Below are 8,223 nucleotides of genomic sequence, written 5' to 3'. Positions count from 1 at the left end.
TTTACTGCTGTCTAGTGTTTCTAAGCACAGGAAGGCTGTGCTGTGCCTTACAGAGAAAATCCCTGTGTTAGATCAGCGTCATTCAGCCATAATTATAGTGCTGCTGGCTCTGATTTCAATGCTAATGAATCAACTGTATATATTTTAAAAGGTGCTTTAAACAGATATACACATAAACAATGTTTTGGATTGAGTAGTTGACAAAAATGTAATGGCCAAAGATTCACAGGAACATAACCCTGTTATAACATTTCCCCAGGAGCAATGCTTCAGTATTCACTAATTTAGTTTTCATGATGACTTTATAGAACATAAGTGCTTGAATAATCCCCTATAAATTAATGAAAACCTCTTTAATTGCTTTTATGATAAGTATTACAAATTAATGGTACTCCATACCATGAGAGTATATAATAGAGGAACTTCATCAGAGAGGGTAGGAAAGGCTTTCCTGAAGAAGTTATATTTCAGCTGTGACATGAAAGAGATGTGGGGATTAGCTGAGTCCAGAGTGTGAGGAAGAGCCCTTCAGATAGAAGAGACAGCCTGGGCAAGCCCATGAGGCAGGAAGGAGTGTGCTTTGTTTGAGGAATAAAAGAAGGCCACTGTGAGAGGATGATTTTGTATATGGGGGAGAGAGTGATGAAAAGTAAAGTTGTGAACATGGACAGGGCCTTGTGGGCTAGGTTAAGGATTTGAAATTTACTGAACAGCAAGAAAAAGATGCTGATTTACTTTCATTGGAGGACTGATTAGTCTTTCTGCTCTAGGAAGAATGGATTAAAGACAAAGTGGCAATGGGGTGACCATTAAGAGTCTGTTTCAGGAGCCCAGACAGGGGATGATGATGGTTTGAACTAAGTTGTGAGACTGGGTATAGGGAGAAGATATATAGAAGGACACATAGAGATAGATTTATAAGAAATATCAGAGGTAAAAATGACAACATTCAGTGACTGAGGGGACATGGAGGATGAAGTTAAAGGAGGATCATCATGGGAGGATCATCTCGGTAGAGCATTTCTGAAAGGGGGGAACTCTGCAGGAAGAACACAGAGACAATGTCGTAAATTTTGTTTCCAATAATGGCTACAGTGAGATCTCCCATCTTGTCTGCTTTCCTGCAGTCTGACCTTACCACTACTGAAGAGGTAGGATTTATTTCCCCAATCCTTGAATCTGGGCTGCTTTCATGACCCTCTTTGTCTAGTAGAATTAAATGAAAGTGATGCTGTATTGCTTCTGAGACTAGACCTTAAGAGAATTCCAGCTTCTGCCTTCATCTCTTGGAATACTTCTTCTTGGAATCCAGTTGCCATCTGTGAAGAAGCCCAAGCAGCTACACGGAGAAGCTTACATGAAGGAGAAATAGGACCATGGCTGATCACCCCAGCTGACTTATAGCAAGTGGCCAGCATCAGCTGCTAGCCATGTGAGTTTTAGACCTTCCAGCAGTTGCCCCACATGGAGCAGAATAATATCCAGATAAGCTTCAGAATCATGAGAGAAAAAATTTGATCTTCTAAACCTTTCAATTTTGGAGTGATTCTTTATACAGCATAGGTATCCAAAACAGAGATAGATAGGGATTCAGTTTGGGGAATGTCTATGAAATGCTGTGGAACATTCAGGTAAAGATGGCTCTCAGGCAGCTGATTATAAAGCCTGGAGCTGAGAAGTGACATCTGGGTTAGAGATATAACTTTGGCAGTTGCTAGCATATAAATCGTGTTTTTAGCCCTAGAAGTTGATAAAACAAACAAACAAAAAAAACTAGTGAGAATGTAGAGTGGAAAAAAAAAAAAGCACAAAATGGAATTAGGACTAGGCTTTGAAGAAATCTCACATTTAATGGTCATGAATGGAGAATGTGCCCTCAATGGAGATTAAGAAAGAGAAGCAAGAGAGTTTTCTTGGTATCACAGAAGCCAAGACAAGAAAGAGACAATTTCCAAAAAGAGAGTGTGCTCAATAGTAGTTTCAAAAGCTAATGAGAAGTTACATTAAATGAGTTCAAAAAGTATCCTTTATTGATTTGGAAGCAAGGTGGTCATTGCTGAGTCATCTAAGTAAATTTCCAGAGCCCTATGATTGACTTTTCACACTGCTGATATTTTTATTTTAACCATTTTAGGTAGAATAGCTGACACTGCACCATTAAGTGTATGCAAGGCATTGTATTGGGTTCTTCATATATTATGTCACCTCTAATTTAACCATTATAACAACGATATTTATTTTTGAAGCAACTAAAGCTTAAGGAAAGTGAATGAGCTCCCCAAATTATTCAGCTAGTAGGTAGGCTACATGGCCTCTGTTCACTTCTCCATGACCCCCGTCTCTATCCCCACCCCCAGCCCCATCATATTTACTGCTCTGAGAGTCTATTGAAGAAAAGAAAGCCACATATGCAAGTCTGATACAATTGTGTCCATAATGAGTAGAAAAGTACCTAATACTGAGATATTATTGTTAATTATCTTAGGTATAATAATGGTCATTTTCATGGGTTTTTTAGAGGTAAAAAATAAAGTACTTACGGATGAAAGTTTGTATCTTGCATGTGCCTCAAAATAATCTGGTTGAGAGGGGAAGTAGATAGGTGTAGATGAAATTAGATTGGCCATGGGTTGATACTTGTTGAGGCTGTGTGATGAGTAAAAAGGGAGCCATTATACCATACTCTCTGTTTTTCTGTACTTTGAACATTTTTAACAGTAAGTTGAAAAAATAAGTGTCTCAGTGAGATTCTGAGGTCTTCACAGTGAATAAAAGCGCATGGGCTTTATAATAGCTATTTTGGTACTTAGAGTTTTATTTCTGGTGTTTTTCTCTGGTGTCATGGGTAGCTAGAGGTGCTGGATAGATGGCCCTGGACATAGAAAGAACTGTTTATTAAGAACTCTATAAAATCTGCAAAAAGAAAAAATGAACCTCAAATTTTAAGTTACTGAATAAATGCTAAATGTGACATTCATTATGACTCTATAAGCGTAGTAGCATTTGAGAGCTGACAATTAATTAGCCGGATAGCTTTATAAAATGCACATTGCTTTTAATTGCTATGGCCCATTTTCCTGTTTAATACGAAATTGGAAGCTCTTAAATGCATCAGAAATCTTTCTGGATTTGCTGTTGCATGGTTCCACAGGAATTTCCCCCCTGGAGACATGGTAATTTTGCAACTTTTAAATATTCAACACAACTCTAATTATAAATAGTTCTCTTTCAAAAGCGACAGGCAGACTCTTGGCACAAACCACCTCTTATTATATGGGTAAGGATGACAGCATGATGACTGATGATATGTGTTAGATTCCCTCATTTCTCTTAATTAGAATTTTCTCTGCATTATCATGCTTTGTAACTAATCAGCTCATTCCTGACAATGGTTAATGTGATGGGGAATGGTTTATTGGGAATAACTTTGTATTTCATCGAGAGGAACAAGCCCAGACAGTCTGTGTGGTAACCTTTGTGGGAGGAGGAAGAAACCTCCCCCAACTCCTTCTAATTTTTCTGTTCTACTTGGGCTGGTCAGGATATGAGGACAGATAGGGAAAGAGTTCATTGCTCTTAGAATTGGAGGAACAGATACAGAGGGAAAAGGATGCAGCCTTGGGATAGAAGGCAATGAGAAGGGTAGAGAAGGTGACCATATGGGGCCATAAATCAGTAGCTACCCGGGCAACAAAGCTGACCCTGGACATCTGGTTCATGACACACCAGTTATTTCTTGAGCACCTGCTGTGAGCACAGTTCTGCCGTGGCCACTGTGGGGAAACACAAAAGACTCCAGAGACCTTTTCCTTGCCTTCAATTCTAGTTAGAGGCAGGCCATCTACAATTTGATATCCTCCTTGAAGGCAAAGACTCGGGTCTCTTTGGTTCACCCCTATATCCCATTGCCTAGTACCAGGTATAGCTCACAGTCATTAACTTTAATAAATGATTTGCTAAGAAATGGATGGATGAATTAATGAATAGTTATGGGACCACTTACACAATGTCAAAATAACCCACTTCAAACTAAATATGTAAACACTGGCAGGGTGGTAACAGAATATAGGAATGATCAGAGCAGGATGAGGTTCTGTAAGAAGATGTCAGACTTCTGGAAAGCTTCCCTTGGAGCCCATTCCTCCTGCATCCCAAGACAGGATCAAGTAAGATAAAGACTATGGGGATTAAACTGCCCAGACCTGCCCCCGCCAAACACTCATGGAACATTTGTGACAGCAGGACTCCTAGGAACTGTCCTTCAGGTAGGTGAGAGAGTGTCTGGTGGTTATAAGGTGAGAGACTTTCAGCTCTCAAAGCTTGTGCAGAAACTCATGGGAGAAGAGACCATGTAGCTTTATCAGAGTCCCAGGTGAGCTGGATGCAGGATGCTGGTGGATCTCAAGATTTTTTTGACTCTGTGTTGTGGCCAGTCCTGTGTCCCTTGAAGCATAAGGAGACAGTGTCACAGAGGTCAGTTTTTATGGTGCTATGCAAAAAGGGATTTCTGAGCCTTATACACATGACCTGATGGGAGACCCATGGCACTGTTACTGCAACATTCCAGAAGACTCAAAAAAGATACTATACTTTGCCTTCAACCCATAGATTGTTCCCTGCCAACAAAATGAGGACTATGTGATAGGTTTGAAAATGTAATTTTTGTTTGTGAATCCTCCTGTGGATTCAGCAAAATACCTGATCTGAAACAAGTATTTGGATCATTTTGTGGAGTTGCTTTATCTATAAATTCACATCATATTTGTCCTTCAAAGTAGGGCCATATATGAAATAAAGTAATTCAACTAGAGAATTTATGATGAACACTCTCCCATCACCCTTCCCACATGCAGACATTCGGGAACTTCTTTTTTCTTTTTCTTCCAGTGAACCTGTGAAGGTTTTGCTAAGTGGAACATATTGATTAATTATCATCACATGACCAGACCTCTGCTTAGGAGAAAATATCATTGTTATAGATAGAATTATGTCCCCCAAAATTCATATGGTGAAGCCCTAATCCCCAATGTGTCTGTTTTTGGATATAAGGCTTTTATGGAGATAATTACGTTAAATGAGATCATAAGGGTGGAAACATAATCCAATAGAACTGGTGTCTTTATAAGAAGAGGAAGTGATACCAGGGATGCACATGAAATGAGGAAAGACCATGTGAAGATACATCAAGATGGCAGCCATCTGCAGTCCAAAGAGAAAAGTTTCACCAGAAACTGACCCTTCTGGCACCTAGATCTTGGACTTTCAGCCTCCAGCAATGTGAGAAAATATATTTCTGTTGTATAAGCCACTCAGTCTGTGGTATTATGTAATGGCAACCCTAGCAGACTAATACAGTCATCTAAAAGTAAATAACTAAAACATGGCTTCAGTTCTCAATGAAGCTAAGTTCAGTTGAGGAGAAGAGACTAATGTACATGAAATAGAGAAGATACACTGCTATATTGAGTAATTCTGCCCATAAGATAATAAAAATAATAGCCTATGTTCATGGTCAACTTTCTGTATGATCGTGTCAACTTTATGTTTGATCCTTGTTATGGGTTCAATTGTGTCCCCTCCCCAAAAAAGGATATGTTAAATTCTTAACTCCTAGTACCTCAGAATGTGACCTCATTTGGAAATAGGGTCTTACAGAGGTAACTGTGTTCAAATGAGGTCATTAGGGTGGGCCCTAATCCCTTGTAACTTATGTCCTTATAAAAAAGGGAAATTTGGACATAAACACAGATATGCACAGAGGGAAGACGATGTGAAGACAGACATGCACAGAGGGAAAACGATGTGAAGACACATAGGAAGAAGGATCCATGTAGCTGGAGTGATGCGTCTACAAGCCCAAGAAGACCAAGCGTTGCAGGCACACAGCAGAAGCTGCAAGAGGCAAGGAAGGATTCTCTTTCACAGCCAGCAAAGAAAGCATGGTTCTGTTGACACATGGATTTCAGATGTCTATCCTCCAGAACTGTGAGACAGTACATTGCTGCCAGTTTTTGGTTCTGGCAGCCCTAGGAAGCCAACACCGCCCTGTTCTCAGAGCTGGAGAGAGGGCAGTTTAACAGGACAGCTTCTCAGTTGCTAATCCATAGGTGGTTTTAAACTATGACTGGAATCATTTAGAAATTATAGGACCAGCTACCTCAGGTTTCCTCACATGAGGTGAAATGACCCTGCTGGAGTCGTAAGGTGTCACTAGTGGAAAGAAGAAAATAATAATAATTTAAAACATCACTTACTATCACCCAAGTAACGCTGTTGAGTATTTTTGTGATGTACACACGATTTGCATGGTGACTTCCTATAAAACAGATACTGTTATTATCTCATTTTACAGCTGAGGAAATGAGAATCAGGGAAATTAAATGATTTGCTTCACTTGTCCTTAGTCACACAGCTGGTAAATCACAGAGCTGGCATTCAAACGAAGGTTTCCTAGAGCTAGATATTGAAAAGTGAAAGGATTTGGTAAATAAAGAAGAGAGTAGGAAGTGCTTCTGAGCTGGGAGAGTAAACACGGTTATTTGCACTAGAGATATTTTCAGGCATACATAAAGGAGAGAGGGGAAAGTGTGACTGGGGAATTAGGAGCCTAACATAACAGGATTGGAGTGGGCAAAAATTCAAGGTGGCTATTCAGTTCCATATAAGGTCAAATTTTCCCCATCCTTAGGGTTTCCCCATCCTTAGAATAGATTAAGAAAAGCTAAATGAACAATGGAACTTGACCTAAATTCATTTAGTGTATCCTCTTAACGTGAAATTCTCTGTCCTCTTCTTGCTTCTTCTCTACCTCCTTATCTCTTGAGATTCTACCTGGTGTGGAGAACTATAGAGATCGTTGATCGTATCGATCACATGGAAAATCCATATGTCCCTTCTGAGATTTACATAGAAGAATCTAAGCAAATAATGGGCATTTTCTCCAGAGTTACGTTGTAGTTTACAAACAAGTAGTAATATTCATTATCCTTCATTCTCCATTCATGAATCAATGTGCTGTAGTAAAAATAGTAACAGAACATGGTAAAACAAAACAATAACTGCAAACTTAATGCAGATGTTTGGATGGAAAGACCATCTGCTTTCCTGAAATTCCAAATTGTAGAGTAGTTAACAAGAAACAGCTTTGTAGGAAAAGTCGGCAGCCAGATATGGCCAAATACAAACATAAGGATTTACTTAAGAGATAAGAGCAAGTCATCATTAATAAAACAGGGAGAGGGTGCAGCACTGTGAAGAAAAAACTCTCATTTGTGACTGGAAGATCTGATTTTGGTTCTGCTGCTGTGTGTCTTTGGGGTGTCTCTTCACCTCCCAGGGCCTCACTGTTCTCAGCTACAAAATGAGTAGCTTTCATTAAAAATCACAAATTCCTCTTAAGCTCTCAGTCCTGCCTTGTTATGTATAGAACTCAGTGCTTCTCACTATAGAACTTAGTACCTAAACATACTTCCAATTATCTTTAATATTTGAACCTCATTAAGATGGGGAATATCTTCTCAAAGCATTATGCTCTGGCTGGGAAATCTCTATCCAGATACAATTAGAATGACAATAAATGCAAATCATTGGTGTCTAAATGAGGAAGATGTTATCATAGTTGAGCATATAAGCAGGTCCAGGTGGTTACACCAACAATCTTTCTCTCCTCAGGACCTTTTTGCACCATATTGATAATTTATTCCCTGGCAAATGACTCTGTATCTTAGATTCTGAACCTAGCTGCTTATAGTTGTACCAATATACAAGCAATAGCCAATTGCTTGAATTATCACCCCAAATATAGAATAGTTATTAAAGTCACTGCAATCTTCTGGATTTCACGTATTATTTACATAGAGTTCCTTCAGTATATCATTTAGGTATAAAGCAGATAATGATACCATGCATAATTTTTTGGGAAAAGTGTAGTGTAGTTTCTCTCTCATAATTAATCTATCTATTTAGAAGTTCTGTCCCCATGCTTTCCCTCCTTATTATTCTTCCCCAAATTAAAAGAAATAACTTGATTGATCAAAACTGGGGACATCCGTTGAGCCACATTTTCTAGGGGACAGGATGACCAATTTAAAAAGGCAACCCCGGACCTTCTGTTGTGGTGTTGTGTGCTGCATCCTGCTGGTGACGATGTTTGGGACAGGCCCTTGTCTTCCATTCCTCTGGCTGGGTGGGAGAATACATCCCTTCTGCAGATCTAGCTATCCT

The sequence above is a fragment of the Grampus griseus genome (assembly GCF_964374135.1).
Source record: "Grampus griseus genome assembly, chromosome: 10".
Classification (NCBI taxonomy): domain Eukaryota; kingdom Metazoa; phylum Chordata; class Mammalia; order Artiodactyla; family Delphinidae; genus Grampus; species Grampus griseus.
The sequence above is the reverse complement of the archived record's forward strand: the minus strand, read 5'-3'. Positions refer to the sequence as shown.